This window comes from Pan paniscus, chromosome 16 (genome assembly GCF_029289425.2).
Source record: "Pan paniscus chromosome 16, NHGRI_mPanPan1-v2.0_pri, whole genome shotgun sequence".
Classification (NCBI taxonomy): Eukaryota; Metazoa; Chordata; class Mammalia; order Primates; family Hominidae; genus Pan; species Pan paniscus.
Genome location: NC_073265.2, coordinates 33,943,618 through 33,959,340, shown reverse-complemented (window position 1 = coordinate 33,959,340; position 15,723 = coordinate 33,943,618). Strand labels below are relative to the sequence as shown.

At 40.5% G+C, this 15,723-nt stretch overlaps 1 protein-coding gene across 1 annotated transcript in view; it reads left to right on the top strand.

Annotated features, from left to right (window-relative positions):
• Positions 1-15,723, top strand: part of PATL2 (PAT1 homolog 2) — a 47,430-nt gene that overhangs the window by 1,002 nt on the left and 30,705 nt on the right. Inside the window, exon 3 of the mRNA XM_055098376.2 lies at positions 338-456. The gene's annotated coding sequence lies outside the window, so the exon portion shown is untranslated. The remainder of the gene's footprint in view (positions 1-337; positions 457-15,723) is intronic.

Here is a 15,723-nt window from a genome sequence, read left to right as displayed (position 1 = left end):
CATTAATATTTTAGACACTGGAAGACAAAGGGCTCGGCAATTTTAGTGAGAGTTTGGACTGCATCTGCCTTGGACCCAGCCAAGGACGTTAAACATGACAGGCAGACCCATTAAGAAAACCTACCCTCTAAAGTGACCATAAATAAGGTGCCGCCATTTCGTGGTGGTGGAGTCCACAGATCTTTTCTAAGAGGAACAGTGAGAAGAGGAAGTGGACCATGGCGATGGGGAGGGGCAGAGATCTTGGAAGTCACCATGGTTTTCAGTTGAAAGGATTTGCCTAGCTTCCCCAAGGAGCACAACAAATAACTTCTAGGTTTCTTTTACATATTTTTAGGCTTTTGATAATCCTTATTGTGGAGGCCATGCCTAAACTAAGAAAATGCAATACTCTCCATGGACCTAGTGAAATGAGATAATGCACAAGAGAGAGCCTCCCACAATGCCTGGTACATAGTAAGTGTTCTGTAGTGTTTAATAAGCACTATAATTATTAATATTATTTACCTAGTTTTTCTACCAGCCCTTTCAATAACTAAAATATGAGAATAATTGTTATACATAAATGTATGAGTTAAGACACTCTTGCTCCCTCCCTTTTCCCCCTTTTAAAAACTCATATAAGGCACTAAAGGCCTGAAATGTTAGTGTTGAGTTGTACTAGAAAAGTGCCTTAGAAGTTTAGCAAGGGACAGGGCTATTTTTGCCTCTAGTTTCTTGTTTACTACATCACAGAGAAACACTAAATTTAAAATCCATTACAGATAGATTCTGATTTACTCACTTGGAAAACCAATTTAAAAACCAATAAAAAACAGTACAGTTAGAAAAAAGTCGATTTTACAGTTTTCTTTGGGGGGGAATACCTGTATTTTTCTTGGACTTACCATTTATGACATGTTTTGAATAGTGAGGGTGAAAATTATGTATACAACTATTTGTTTAAAAACAAGAGCACTGTTTGCCTAGGATGGCAAATTTGGGAAGTCTACAAACATGACAATTTCTTTTTTTTTTAATTTTTAATATTTTTGTGGAGACAGAGTCTTGCTGTGTTGCCCAGGCTGGTCTCGAACTCCTGGTCTCAAGTGATCCTCCTTCCTCAGCCTCCTAAAGTGCTAGGATCACAAGCATGTGTTACCACGCCCAGCCACAAATATGACAGTTTAATAGCTTTATCTCCCAGTAGTGCAATTAACAGATTAATAGCGGCCTTTTTTTCCCTATATAACCCTCTTAAAATTTTTTTACAATGAACATTTATTCAAAGTAGTAAAAGTTGGCAAGAATTAGGAGAACTGGAACTCTCATACAATCCTGGTGGGAATATAAAATGGTATAAACAATTTGGGGCTGGATGTGGTGGCTCACACTTGTAATCTGAGCACTTTGGGAGGTCAAGGCGGGCAGATCACTTGAGATCAGGAGTTTGAGACCAGCCTGGCCAACATGGTGAAACCCTGTCTCTACTAAAAATACAAAAATTAGCTGGGCATGGTGGCAGGCATCTGTAACCCCAACTACTCAGGAGGCTGAGGCAGGAGAATTGCTTGAACCTGGGAGGCAGAGGTTGCAATGAGCCGAGATTGCACCACTGCACTCCAGCCTGGGCAACAGAGCAAGACTCCATCTCAAAAAGAAAAAAGAAAAAGGAAAACACTTCGACAGCTCTTGATAAAGTTAAACATACACTGGCCATAATATCCAGCCACTCCACCCAAGGTATTTGCCCAAGAGAAAATGAAAGCATATGTCTATACAAAGACTTGGACATTAATGTTTAATGTTTATAGCAGTTTTATTTGTGATAGCTGAAAACTAGAAACGATCCAACATACATCAACAGGTAAATGAATAAACCCATTGGAGTATATATCCATACAATGAAATACTATCATCAACAAACAAGGAATAAACTGTTGATACATGTAACATGGATGAAATAATCATGGTAAATAAAAGAAGTCAGACAGAAAAGAACATATACTATATGATTCTGTTTATATAAAACTCCAGAAAAGGCAAACTATAATCTATATGACAGAAAGTGGATGAGTGGTTTCTAGAGGGAAAGGAGATCATCTAAACATGAGGAAACTTTAGGGTTGATGGATATGTTAATTATCTAGAGTTCGATGATGATTTCAGTTATATTTTAGAACTTATTGTATACTTTAAGTGTAATATATTGTATGTCGATTATAAATATTTAAAAGGACATAGCCAGGGGAGGTGGAGCAAGATGGCTGAATAGAAGCCTCCACTAATCCTGCTCCCTGCAGGAACACCAAATTGAATAACTATCCACACAAAAAAAAGCATTTTCATAAGAACCAAAAATCAGGTGAGTGATCACAGTACCTGGTTTTAACTTCGTATCACTGAAAGAGTAACTGAAGAGGGTAAGACAGTCTTGAATTGCTAAATGCTATCTCTCCCCCATTCGCCGGCAGCGGCCACCTGGCATGGAGAGAGAATGTGTGCTTCTGGGAGAGGAAGAGTGCAGTGATTTTCAGACTTTGCATTGGAACTCAGTGCTGCCCAGTCATAGCACAAAGCAACACTGGGAAGAACTCACCCAGGTCCCATGGAGGGATCATTTAGACCAGCCCTAGCTAGAGGCAAATCATCCATCCCAGCAGTGGGAACCTGAGTTCCAGTAAGCCTCCCCACCATGGGCTGAAGTGCTCTGAGGTTCTACATAAACTTGAAAGGCAGTCTAGGCCACAAGGATGGCAATTCCTGGGTAAGTCCTGGTGCTGTGCTGGGCTCAGAGCCAGTGAATGTGGGGGGCACACAACCTAGTGAGACACTAGCTGGGATGGCCAAGGGATTGCCCTCTCCCAACCCCAGGCAGGGCAGCTCAAAGCTCAGAGAGAGACTTCTTTCCTCTGCTTGAGAAGAGGAGAGGGAAGAACAAAGATGAGTTTGTCTTGCATTGGATACCAGCTCAGCTGCAGTAGGATAGGGCACCAGGCAAAGTCCTGAGGCCCACATTCCAGGCCATAGCTCCAAGCTGACATTTCTAGCCACACCCTGGGCCAGAAGGGAACCTGCTGCCTTGAAGGGAAGGACCAGTCCTGGCAGGATTCCTCACCAGCTGACTAAAGAGCCCTTTGGCCCTGAATAATCAGAAGTAGCCAGGTAGTACTCATCATGGGCTTTGGGTGAGACTCAGAGTCGTGCAGGCTTCAGGTGTGACCCAGCACATTACAGCTGTGGTGGCTATGGGGAGAAATTCCTTCTGCTTGAGAAAAGAAGTGGAAAGAGTAAAGGGGACTTGGCCACTGTGGGATTAGAATACCAAGTGGCCTCTTCAGGTCCCTGATTCCAGGCTTTGGCTCTTAGATAGCATTCCTGGACGTGCTCTGGGCCAGAGGGGAGCCCACTTCCCTGAAGGGTGAGTCCCAGGCTGGGCAGCATTCACCACAAGCTTACTGCAGAGCCCTTGGGCCTTGAGTATACATCAGCAGTAGCCAGACAGTACCCACCACAGGCCTGGGGTGGAAGTGGCCATGGCAAGAGACTCCTCAGCTTGTGGAAAGGGGAGGGAAAAGTGGGAAGGACTTTGTCTTGTGGCTTGGGTGCCAGTTCAGCCTCAGTGCAATAGAGTACCAGGTAGATTCCTAAGGTTTCTGACTAGGCCCCAGTTCCTGGAAGGCATCTCTGGATTCACCCCAGGCTGGGGGAAACTTGCCACCCTAAAGAGAGGGACATAAGCTTGGCCGGCTTTGCCACCTGCTGATTTTAGAGCCATAGGGCCTTGAGTGAACATAGGTAGTAGCCAGGCGGTGGTTACCATAGGCCTTGGGCAAGACCCAGTACTATGCTGGCTTCACGTCTGACCCTGCACAGTCCCAGTGGTGGTCACAGGGGTGTTTGTGTCACTTCTCCCCCAACTCCAGGCAGCTGATCACAGAAAGACAGACTTTGCCTGGGGGAAAATAAGGGAAGACAATAAGAGTCTCTGCCTGGTAATCCAGAGAATTCTTCCAGATCTTATCCAAGACCACCATGGCAGTGCCTCTATGAGTAATCAGTGTTAAGTTGTCAGCAGTTTAAAATAATGAGTGATAAAATATTATCTGCAAACCTCATGGTAACCTCAAATCAAAAAACATACAACAGACTGTGAAAGAGCCACAGCATTTCTGTGCTTGGTGTGCCCTCTAATGCAGATACAGCTGCAGTGACCAAAAACTTAGATCACAACACCCAAGTTCCTTTGAATTCCTGGAAAGCCTTCCCAAGAAGGACAGATACAAACAGCCCAGACTGCGAAGACTATAATAAATATTTAACTCAGACACTGATGAACATCCACAAGCATCAGGACCAGCCAGGAAAACATGACCTCATCAAATGAATAAGGCACCAGAGGCCAATCCCAGAGAAACAGAGATATGTGACCTTTGAAACAGAATTCAAAATAGCTGTTTTGGTCAGGCACGGTGGCTCACACCTGTAATCCCAACATTTTGGGAGGCCAAGGTGGGTAGATCACTTGAGCTCAGGAGTTCAAAACCAGCTTGGCCAACATGGTGAAACCCTATCTCTACTAAAAATACAAAAATAGCTGGGCGTGGTGGCGTATGCTTGTAATCCCAGCTACTCAGGAGGCTGAGGCAGGAGAATTGCTTAAACTTGGGAGGCGGAGATTCAGTGAGCCAAGATCACACCACTGCACTCCAGCCTGGGCAACTGAGCAAGACTCTGTCTAAAAAAAAAAAAAAAAAAAAAACCGTTTTGAGGAAACTCAAAGAAATTAAAGCTAACACAGAGAAGGAATTCAGAATCCTATCATATAACTTTAACAAAGAGATTAAAATAACTAAAAAGAATCAAGCAAAAATTATGGAGTTGAAAAACGATACTGACATACACAAGGGTGCATCAGAGTCTCTTATCAGTAGAACTGATCAAGTGGAAGAAAGAATTAGTGAGCTTGAAGACAGGCAATTTGAAAATATAATCAGAAGAGACAAAAGAAAAAAGAATAAAAAAGAATGAAGCATGCCTACAAGATCTAGAAAATAGCCTCAAAAGGGCAAATTTAAGAGTTACTGGCTGCAGCCAGGTGCAGTGGCTCACTCCTGTAATCCCAGCACTTTGGGAGGCCGAGGTGGGCAGATCATGAGGTCAGGAGTTCGAGAGCAGCCTGGTCAGGAGTTCGAGAGCAGCCTCGCCAACATCGTGAAACCCCGTCTCAACTAAAATACAAAAATTAGCTGGGCGTGGCAGCGGGCGCCTTTAATCCCGGCTACTCTGGAGGCTGAGGCAGGAGAATTGCTTGAACCTGGGAGGTGGAGGCTGCAGTGAACCAAGATCACAGCACTGCACTCCAGCCTGGACAACAAAGTGAGACTCTGTCTCAAAAAGAAAAAAAAAGAGTTATTGGCCTTAAAGAGGAGGTAGAGAGAGAGATGGGGTAGAAAGTTTATTCAAAGTGATAGTAACAAAGACCTTCCCAAACCTAGGGAAAGATATCAATATTCAAGTATATGAAGGTTATAGAACACCAAACAAATTCAACCCAAAGAAGATGACCTCAAAACATTTAATAAACAAACTCCCAAGGTCAGGAATACAGAAAGGATCCTAAAAGCAGCAACAGAAAATAAACAAATAACATACCATGGAGCTCTGATATGTCTGGCAGCAGACTTTCCAGTGGAAATATCCTTGAAATATGAAGGAGAAATAAATATCCTTGAAAATATGAAGGAGAAATAAAGACTTTCCTAGACAAACAAAAGTTGAGGGATTCCATCAACACCAGATCTGTCCTACAAGAAATGCTGAAGGGAGTTCTTTAATCAGAAAGAAAAGGACATTAATGAGCAATGAAAAATAATTTGAAGGTGTAAAACTCACTGGTAATTGGAAGTACACAGAAAAAAAACAGAATATTGTAACACTGTAATCATGGTATGTAAACTACTCATATCTTGAGTGGAAAGACCAAAAGCTGAACCAGTCAAAACTAATAACTATAACAACTTTTCAAGACATAGACAGTACAATATGACACAAACACAAACAACAAAGAATTAAAAAGCAGGAGGACAAAGTTAAAATGTAGAGTTTTTATTAATTTTTTCTTTGCTTCTTTATTTATGTAATCAGTGGTAAGTTTTCATTGGTTTAAAATAATGGGTTATGTTGTGAATATGCCAAAAATAATAAAATAAATAATGGGTTGTAAAATATTAAATACAAGCCTTATGGTAACCTGAAATAAAAAAGCATACAACAGGGGCCAGGAGTGGTGGCTCCCACTTGTAATCCTAGCACTTTGGGAGGCCAAAGCAGGCCTTTGGCTTGAGCTCAGGAGTTTGAAACCAGCCTGGAAAACACGGTGAAAGTGCTGTCTCTACAAAAGTGCTTGTCTCTACCAAAAAAAAAAAAAAAAAAAAAAAAAAAAAAAATTAGCCAGACATAGTGGCACTCACCTGTGGTCCCAACTACTTGGGAGGCTGAGATGGGCAGATCACTTGAGCCTGAAAGGCAGAGGTTGCAGTGAGCCAAGATCGCACCACTGCACTCCAGCCTGGGTGACAAAGCGAGATCCCCATCTCAAAAAAAGTCCCCAAAACAACATACAACAGATACACAAAAAATAAAAAGCAAGAAATTTTTAAATACTACCAGAGAAAATCACCTTCACAGAAAGGAAGACAGGAACAAAAGAAGGAAGGAACAGAGGACAACAAAACAACTAGAAAACAAATAACAAAATGGCAAGAGTAAGTCCTTACTTATCAATAATAACATTGAATCTAAATGGACTAAACTCTCCATTCAAAAGACATAGAGTGGCTGAATGGATTTAAAAAAAAAAAAAAAAAAAAGCAAGACCCGGTGATTTGTTGCCTACAAGGAGCACACTTCGCCCATAAAGACACACATAGACTAAAACAAAGGGATAGAAAAATATATTCCATTCCAATGGAAACCAAAAAGGATCATGAATAGCTATGCTTACATCAGACAAAATAGATTTCAAGACAAAAACTATAAAAAGAGACAAAGAAGGTCATTATATAATGAAAAGAGGTTAATTCGGCAAGAGTATATAACAATTGTAAAAATATATGCACTCCAACTGGAGCACCCAGCTATATAAAGTAAATATTATTAGAGCTAAAGAGAGAGATAGACCCCAATACAATAATAGCTGGAGACTTCAACACCCCACTTTCAGCATTGGACAGATCATCCAGACTGAAAATCAACAAAGAAACATCAGACTTAATCTGCACTATAGATCAAATGGCTCTAATAGATTTTTTCTTTTTTGAGATGCAGTCTTGCTCTGTTGCCCAGGCTGGAGTGCAGTGGTGTGATCTCAGCTTACTGCAAGCTCCACCTCCCAGGTTCACACCATTCTCCTGCCTCAGCCTCCTGAGTAGCTGGGACTACGGGTGCTCACCACCATGCCCAGCTAATTTTTTTGTATTTTTAGTACAGATGGGGTTTCTCCATGTTAGTCAGGATGGTCTTGATCTCCTGACCTTGTGATCCACCTGCCTTGGCCTCCCAAAGTGCTGGAGTTACAGGCGTGAGCCACCGTGCCTGGCCAGATCTAATAGATATTTACAGAACATTTTATCCAATGGCTACAGAATACCCATTCTTCTCCTCAGCACATGGATCATTCTCAAGGATAGACCATATGTTAGACCACAAAATAAGTCTTAAAAAATTGAAATTATATCAGATATCTTCTCTGACCACAATGGAAAAAAACTAGAAATCAATAACAAGAGGAATGTTTGAAACCATACAAATACATGGAAATTAAAAGTATGCTCCTAAGTGACTGTGGGTCAACAAAGAAATTAAGAAGGAAATTTTTTAAATTCTGGAAACAAATGATAATGGAAACACAATATACCAGAACCTATGGGATACAGAGAAGGCAGTAATAAGAAGAAAGTTGATAGCCATAAGCACCTACATTAAAAAAAAAACAGAAAAACTTCAAATAAACAACATAATGATGCATTTCAAAGAACTAGAAAAGCAAGAGCAAGCCAAACCCAAAATTATTAGAAGGAAAGAAATAATAAAGATGAGAGCAAAAATAAATGAAATTGAAATGAAGGAAACAATAGAAAAGATCAACAAAAAGAAAAGTTGTTTTTTTAAAGACAAAAATCAACAATTCCTTAGCCAGACTCGCTAAGAAAAAAAGGAGAGAAGACTCATATAAATAAAATCAGAGATGAAAAAGGAAACATTACAACCAATATCAAAGAAATTCAAAGGATCATTAGAGGCTACTATGAGCAACTACATGCCAATAAATTGGAAAACCTAGAAGAAATGGATACGTTCCTAGACACATACAACCTGCCAAGATCGAACCTTGAAGAAATCCAAAACCAGAACAGACCAATAACAAGTAACAAATGAAAGCCCAGGACTCTATGTCTTCACTGCTAAATGTTACTAAACATATGAAGAAGAACTAATACCAACTGATATAGTTTCAATATTTGTCCCTACCCAAATCTCATGTTGAATTGTAATCCCTAGTATTGGAGGTGGGGCCTGGTGATGGGTGTTTGGATCATGGGGGCATATCCCTCATGGCTTGGTGCTGTCCTCACAATAGTGAGTGCATTCTTGAGAGATCTGGTTGTTGGGAAAATGTGACACCTCCCCCCACCACCTCTTGCTCCAAATCTTACCATGTGAAGTGCCTGGCACCCTTCTGTGATGAGTAAAAGCTCCCTGAGGTCTCCCCAGTAGCTGAGCAGATGCCAGCACCATGTTTGTACAGCCTACAGAACCATAAGCCAATTAAAACTCTTTTCTTTGTAAATTTCCCAGCCTCAGGTATTTCTCTTTTTTTTTTTTTTTTTTTTTGAGACAGGGTCTCACTCTGTCACCCAGGCTGGAGGGCAGTGGTGCAATAATCTCAGCTCACTGCAACCTCCACCCCCTGGGTTCAAGCAATTCTCATGCCTCAGCTTCCTGAGTAGCTGAAAGAACAGGCATGTACCACCACACCCAGCTAATTTTCATATTTTTAGTAGAGATAGGGTTTCACCATGTTAGCCAGGCTGGTCTCAAACTCCTGGCCTCAAGTGATCTGCCTTCCTCAGCCTCCCAAACTGCTGGGATTACAGGCATGAGCTACCATGCCCAGCCTCAGTTATTTCTTTATAGCAATGCAAGAAAGACCCAAAACACCAACCCTACTCAAACTATTCTGAAAAATAGAGGAGGAGGGAGTATTTTCAAACTCACCTACGTGGCCAGTATTACCTTGATGCCAAAACTAGACAGACACATAAAAAAAAAAAAACTACAGGCAAATATCCCTGATGCAAAAATCCTCAGCAACATACTAGCACACTGAATTCAACAACACATTAAAGTGATTATTCATCTCATCTGCAATATCTTTCCATGGAAAAAAAAAATCATTCATCATGACCAAGTGGGATTTATCCCAGAGATGCAAGGATGGTTCAACATACACAAATCAATCAATGTGATATATCATATCAACAGAATGAAGGGCAAAAACCATATGATCATTTCAACTGATGCTGAAAAAACAGTTGATAAAATTCAACATCCCTTCATGATAAAAACCCCCCCAAAAACTGGACATAGAAGGAACATACCTCAACACAGTAAAAGCTATATGACAAACCCACAGCTATTATCATAGTGAATTAGGGGAAAACCTAAAGCCTTTTCTCAAAGATCTGGAACATGACAAAGATGCCCACTTCCACCACTATTATTCAAAACAGTACTGGAAGTCCTAGCTAGAGCAATCAGACAAGAGAAAGAAATAAAGAGCATCCAAACTGGAAAGGAAGAAGTCAAATTATCCTTATTTGCAGATGATATGATCTTATATTTGAAAAAAACCTAAGGACTCCACCAAAAAACTATTAGAACTGATAAACAAATTCAGTAAAGTTGGAGGATACAAAGTCAACATACAGGCCAGGCATGGTGGCTCACAGCTGTAATCCCAGCACTTTGGGAGGCCAAGGTGGGCTGATCACTTGAGGTCAGGAGTTCAAGACCAGTGTGGCCAATATGGTGAAACCCCATCTCTGCTAAAAATACAAAAATTAGCGAGGTGTGGTGGCACATACCTGTAGTCTCAGCTACTAGGGAGGCTGAGGCAGGAGAATCACTTGAACCCAGGAGGTGGAGGCTGCAGTGAACCAAGATGGCACCACTGCACTCCAGCCTAGGTGACAAAGTGAGGCTCCATCTCAAAAAACAAAAAGAAAGAAAATAAAAAGAAAATCAACATACAATCATTTATTTTACAAATAATATTAAATTTAAATACCTAATATTAAAACCTTCTTAACCAAGAAGTAAAAGATCTCTACGATGATAACTATAAAACACTGATGAAAGAAATTGAAGAGGACACAAAAAAATGGAAAGATATTCCATGTTCATGGATTGGGAGACTCAATATGTTAAAATATCTATACTACCTAAAGCAATCTACAGATTCAATGTAAACCCTATCAAAATACCAATTACATTCTTCACAGAAATGGAAAAAACAATCCTAAAATTTATATGGAACCACAAAAGGCCCAGAACAGCCAAAACTATCTTGAGCAAAAAGAACAAAACTGGAAGAATCACATTACCTGACTTCAAATTATACTACAAAGCTGCAGTAACCAAAAGAGCATGATACTGGCATAAAAACAGACACATAAACCAATGAAACAGAATAGAGAACCCAGAAACAAATCCATACATTTACAGTAAACTTATTTTCAACAAAGTTGTCAAAAACCTACATTGGAGAAAGGACACTCTCTTCAATAAATGGTGCTGGGAAAACTGGATATCCATAAGCAGAAGAATGAAACTAGACCACTATCTCTCACCATATACAAAAATCAAATAAAAATGGAATAAAGACTTAAATCTGGCTGGGCATGGTGGCTCACACCTGTAATCCTGGCACTTTGGGAGGCCAAGGTGGGTGGATCTCTTGACCAGGAGTTTGAGACCAGCCTGGCCAACATGGTAAAACCCTGTCTCTACTAAAAATACAAAAAATTAGCTGGGCATGTTGATGCACACCTGTAATCCCAGCTACTCAAGAGACTGCGGCATGGGAATCACTTTAAGCTGGGAGGTGGAGGTTGTAGTGAGCTGAGACCACTGCACTCTAGCCTGGGTGACACAGTGAGACCCTGTCTCATAAAGAAAATAAAAAGACTTAAATCTAAGACCTCAAGCTATGAAACTGCTAAAAGAAAACATTGTGGAAACTCTCCAGGACATTAGACTGGGCAAAAATTTCTTGAGTAATACCCTTAAAGACTTCTGCACAGCAAAAGAAACAATCAACAAAGAGAAGAGACAGCCTACAGAATGGGAGGAAATATTTACAAACAAATCCATCTCACAAGTATTAATAATAAAAATATAAAATGAGCTCAAACAACTCTATAGGAAAAAAATCTACTAATCCAGTTTTAAAAATGGGCAAAAGATCTGAATAGGCATTTCTCAAAAGAAGACATACAAATGGCAAACGGGTATCTGAGAAGGTGCTCACCATCATTGATCATCAGACAAATGCAAATCAAAACTACAATGAGATATCAGCTCACCCTCATTAAAATGGCTTTTATCCAAAGGACAGACAATAACGAATGCTGGTGAGGATGTGAAGAAAAGGGGAACCTTCATACACTGTTGGTGGGAATGGAAATTAGTATAGCCACTAGGGAGAACAGCTTGGAGGTTCCTCAAAAAACTAAAAATACAGCAACCATATGATCCAGCAATCCTACTCCTGGGTATATACGCAAAAGAAAGAAAATCAGTATATCAAAGAGATATCTGCATTTTCATGTTTATTGCAGCACTATTCAAAATAGTCAAGATTTGGAAGCAACCTAAGTGTCCATCAACAGATGAATGAAGAAAATGTGGTACACATACACAATGGAGTGTGTTTGGCCATAATAAAGGGTGAATTAAAGGGTGAATTCTTGTCATTTGCAGCAATATGGATGGAACTGGAGGTCATTATGTTAAGTAAGCCAGGCATAGAAAGACAAGCTTTGTGTGTTCTTCTCTGTGGGAGCTAAAAATTACGGCAACTGAATTCATGGAAATAGAGAGTAGAATAATGGTTATCAGAGGCTGTGAAGAGTAGTGGGGGGAGGGAGAAGGAGAAATGGTTAATGGATACAAAAATATAATTAGAATGAATAAGATCTGGTATTTGATAGCACAACAGGGTGACTAGTGTCAACAGTTTATTGTATAGTAAAAATAACTAAAATAGTATAATTGGATTATTTGTAACACAAAGAAAGGATAAATGCTTGGGGTAAGGGATACACCATTTTCCCTGATGTGATTATTATACCTGTATCAAAATATCTCATACACTTCATATATATATACACACACACCCATTATGTACCCATGAAAATTAAAATTAAAATTAAAATTAAAAAAATTTAAAGACAGAAAATAAAAATAAAAAAATTAAACAAAATGACCAAGCCAGGCATGGTGGTACGCACCTGTAGTCCCAGCTACTTAGGAGGCTGAAGCAGAAGGATCACTTGAGCCCATGAGTTCGTGACCAGCCTGGGCAACATAGCAAGAGCCCCATCTCAATTTTTTAAAATAATAATAAAAAAAAAAGTGGGAAAGCTGCTGACCCAAACTACACAACAATCTAGAAGGTAGGTGTTATTTCCTTTACAGATAAGGAGACTGAGATGCAGAGAGGTAAGATACTTCCCATGATTTCACTGAGCTGGGATTCAAATCTTGGTCTAGTGGATTCCAAAGGCCTCAATCTTTCCACTAGAAAATAACTCTTGGCACTTTCCGAGAAGGGATCCATAAGAAGTAATTGGGAGGCTTTGGAGACCAGGGCAAGAATAGAAGCAAATGAGAAGGTGAGGGGGATGTAGCTACAGAGCAACCAGCACCAAGATATGAAGCAAATGAGAAGGTGAGGGGAAGTAGATACACAGGAGCCAGCAACAAGATGTGTAATATTATTTTTTTAACTGACATTTACTTTTTTCTGTTTATAAAAGTAATATATGCACATGATGGAAAATTGGAACATACTAAAAACTATAAAGAAGAAAATTAAGGTTGGTTCAAGTACAGTGGTGTTTACAACTAATTCATCACAGTCACAGATTTCTTTGTTCCTTCTCCACTTCCACTGCTTCACTTGATTGGTCAAAAAGGAGAAGAAGGAAGAAGAAGGAGGGAGAAGAAGGAGGGAAAAGAAGGAGGAAGAAGAAAGAAGAAGAAGGAAGAAGAATGAGCAGGAGCAAGAAGAAGAAACAAGAAAAGGGAGGAGGAGGAAGAGGAAAAGGAAGAAGGAGGAAGAGGAGGAGAAAAAGAGGAGGAGAAGGAGGAGGAGGAAGGGGAAGAGGAAGAGGGAGGAGGAGGAGAAGAAACAGGAGGATGAGAAGGAGGAGGAGGAGATAGTTAAAACCATTGTTAAATGGTATAATTTAAGGAGTTTGAAGATTGCTACCTGCTCCAAAGTACCTCTTGGTTAAATGTGTTTTGGAACTCAAAATCCTCAATCTTATGTGTTAATTCTATTAAATTCAGCAAATTTTGGTTAAGTGCAGGCTTTGCGGCAAATTTAAGTACTTCTAAGGAATTAAAAGCAGAAGACGCCAGACCCTGCCCACCAGGAGATTCCAATCTGTAATTAAAATCAGCCCAATAATTAATTTATGAGCAGCTACCTAAGATGTTCAGCCTGACTGACTTTTCAGATTTGAGAGCTGTTACATAATGGGCAACAGGCCCCAAAAAACATAGAACACAAAGAGGGAGATTTTTTTTTTTAATTGGCAGTTACCAAGTCAGACACCATACCTTGGAGGGGGAAAAAATATCTCCCAGGATCCATATGAGGCGAGTACTATTATCTTTATTTGGGGGAGAATGAAAGGAAAGACAAAAGTTGGGAATTAAAGTATCCAGTAGGCAGAGAACCTGTCCCACAGGCTTGTGTGTAACCATTGCAGTCTATCAGATGCCAAATTTGTTTTTACTGGGAAAATTATATAAACTTGATGTAAAAAAAATCAAGTAGTACAGAAATATAAAAATCCTAATTTCTCCCAAATCCTCTCCCAGTAATAACCATAATTTTAAATGTATTATTCATCCTTAATTATAAGCCTATTAAAAGCATAAAAGGAATCAGAGGTAGCATCACCTGTCAGCTTGAATGCAGAAATGGATTAGGTAAATGTTGAAGCCAAAATCTCTTAATTGTGTGGGAGTAGTAGGACAGACCCAGAATTTTCCCTGGGGAAGATTATACCCAGTTACTAAATTACTGGCACAGCTTCCTTTAGGGATGTTTTCCCTTGTAGGTATAGTACTTCGCTCTTCATCTCAGTTCCTACTTAAAACTGCAGAATTCTAACCTGGATATTTTCTATCTTGCCTTGGATTCCGTGCAGCACTATTAAAAAATCAACATTCTCCTCCAAATATTCTTTTTCCCTTTTGACAAATGCTTCTCAGCCATAGCTTCCTACTTTCCAGCTTGTGGAGCTGACACTTGCCTCTGACCAGTTAGTGTGGGGTCCTTTCTGGCTGCCCCCTGACACTGTTAGACCTGCTTCCAATCAGGTGCTCTCTATTCTCTGGTGGTTTGGATCTTTCTGAACTCTTCCCCTAAAACAACTGTGAGGAAACCAGGAAGAATTATTTGGTAAAGAATCAGAAGTTTAAAACAAAATAAACAGCACAAAATGGTGAGAGATGTGTCCACAGATCCATCATAGACACAGAAGAACCAGGTATGTCCACAGGAGTAAACAGAACTTGGTGGGCTTGTGACTGTTTTTGTTTTGAGTTTAGGAGTGGAGGCTTAATAGGCAAAAGAAAGAGAAAGGAAAACAGCTGTCTCTGTAGTGACAGAGAGGGAACTTCTGAGGAAAAGGCCAGCCGGCAGCCGGTGCCCTGGATTTTATACTCAGGCTTTAGGAGGCAGTGTCTGATTTATGTAGGGCTCACAGATTGGTTCCATCAGGTATGACATTTACAGAGGTGAGGGGAAGGCTGGCCATCCCACCCTAATCTTATTATGCAAATGAACTTTCCCCTTGGCCAGCGCCATCTTGTCTGCCCCTTACTGTAAAAGTGGCTGACAAAGAAAAGGGAAGATGGAGCTGCCATCTTGAACATGATTGGCTCAACTGCAGGCATCTGTGTCTGCAGCTCAATTTTACAGGCTGCTCTTTGTTAGAAAGGAAAATAATTTGGGGCTGCTTTTCATTAAAAGGAAAACTTCTGTACCCTAATTAATTTCTGAACTCCTGTATCATTCCCCCCTCTGGAGTGGTAACCCTAACTGCTTTTTTTTTTTTTTTTTTTTTTTTTGAGGGAGTCTCGCTCTGTCGCCAGGCTGGAGTGCAATGGTGCAATCTCGGCTCACTGCAACCTCCACCTCCCGGGTTCAAGTGATTCTTCTGCCTCAGCTTCCTGAGTAGCTGGGACTACAGGCACGTGCCACCACGCCCAGCTAATTTTTTTGTATTTTTAGTAGAGACCGGGTTTCACCATGTTGGCCAGGATGGTGTCCCTAACTGCTTTTAGGGGGTGGTGGACGATGACTCTTTCTGGCTACTTCATGCTGAAAAGGGGTGTTGTGTGGGTAACAGCAGCTAAGGCTCCTCCTGGGGTTGATCTAAG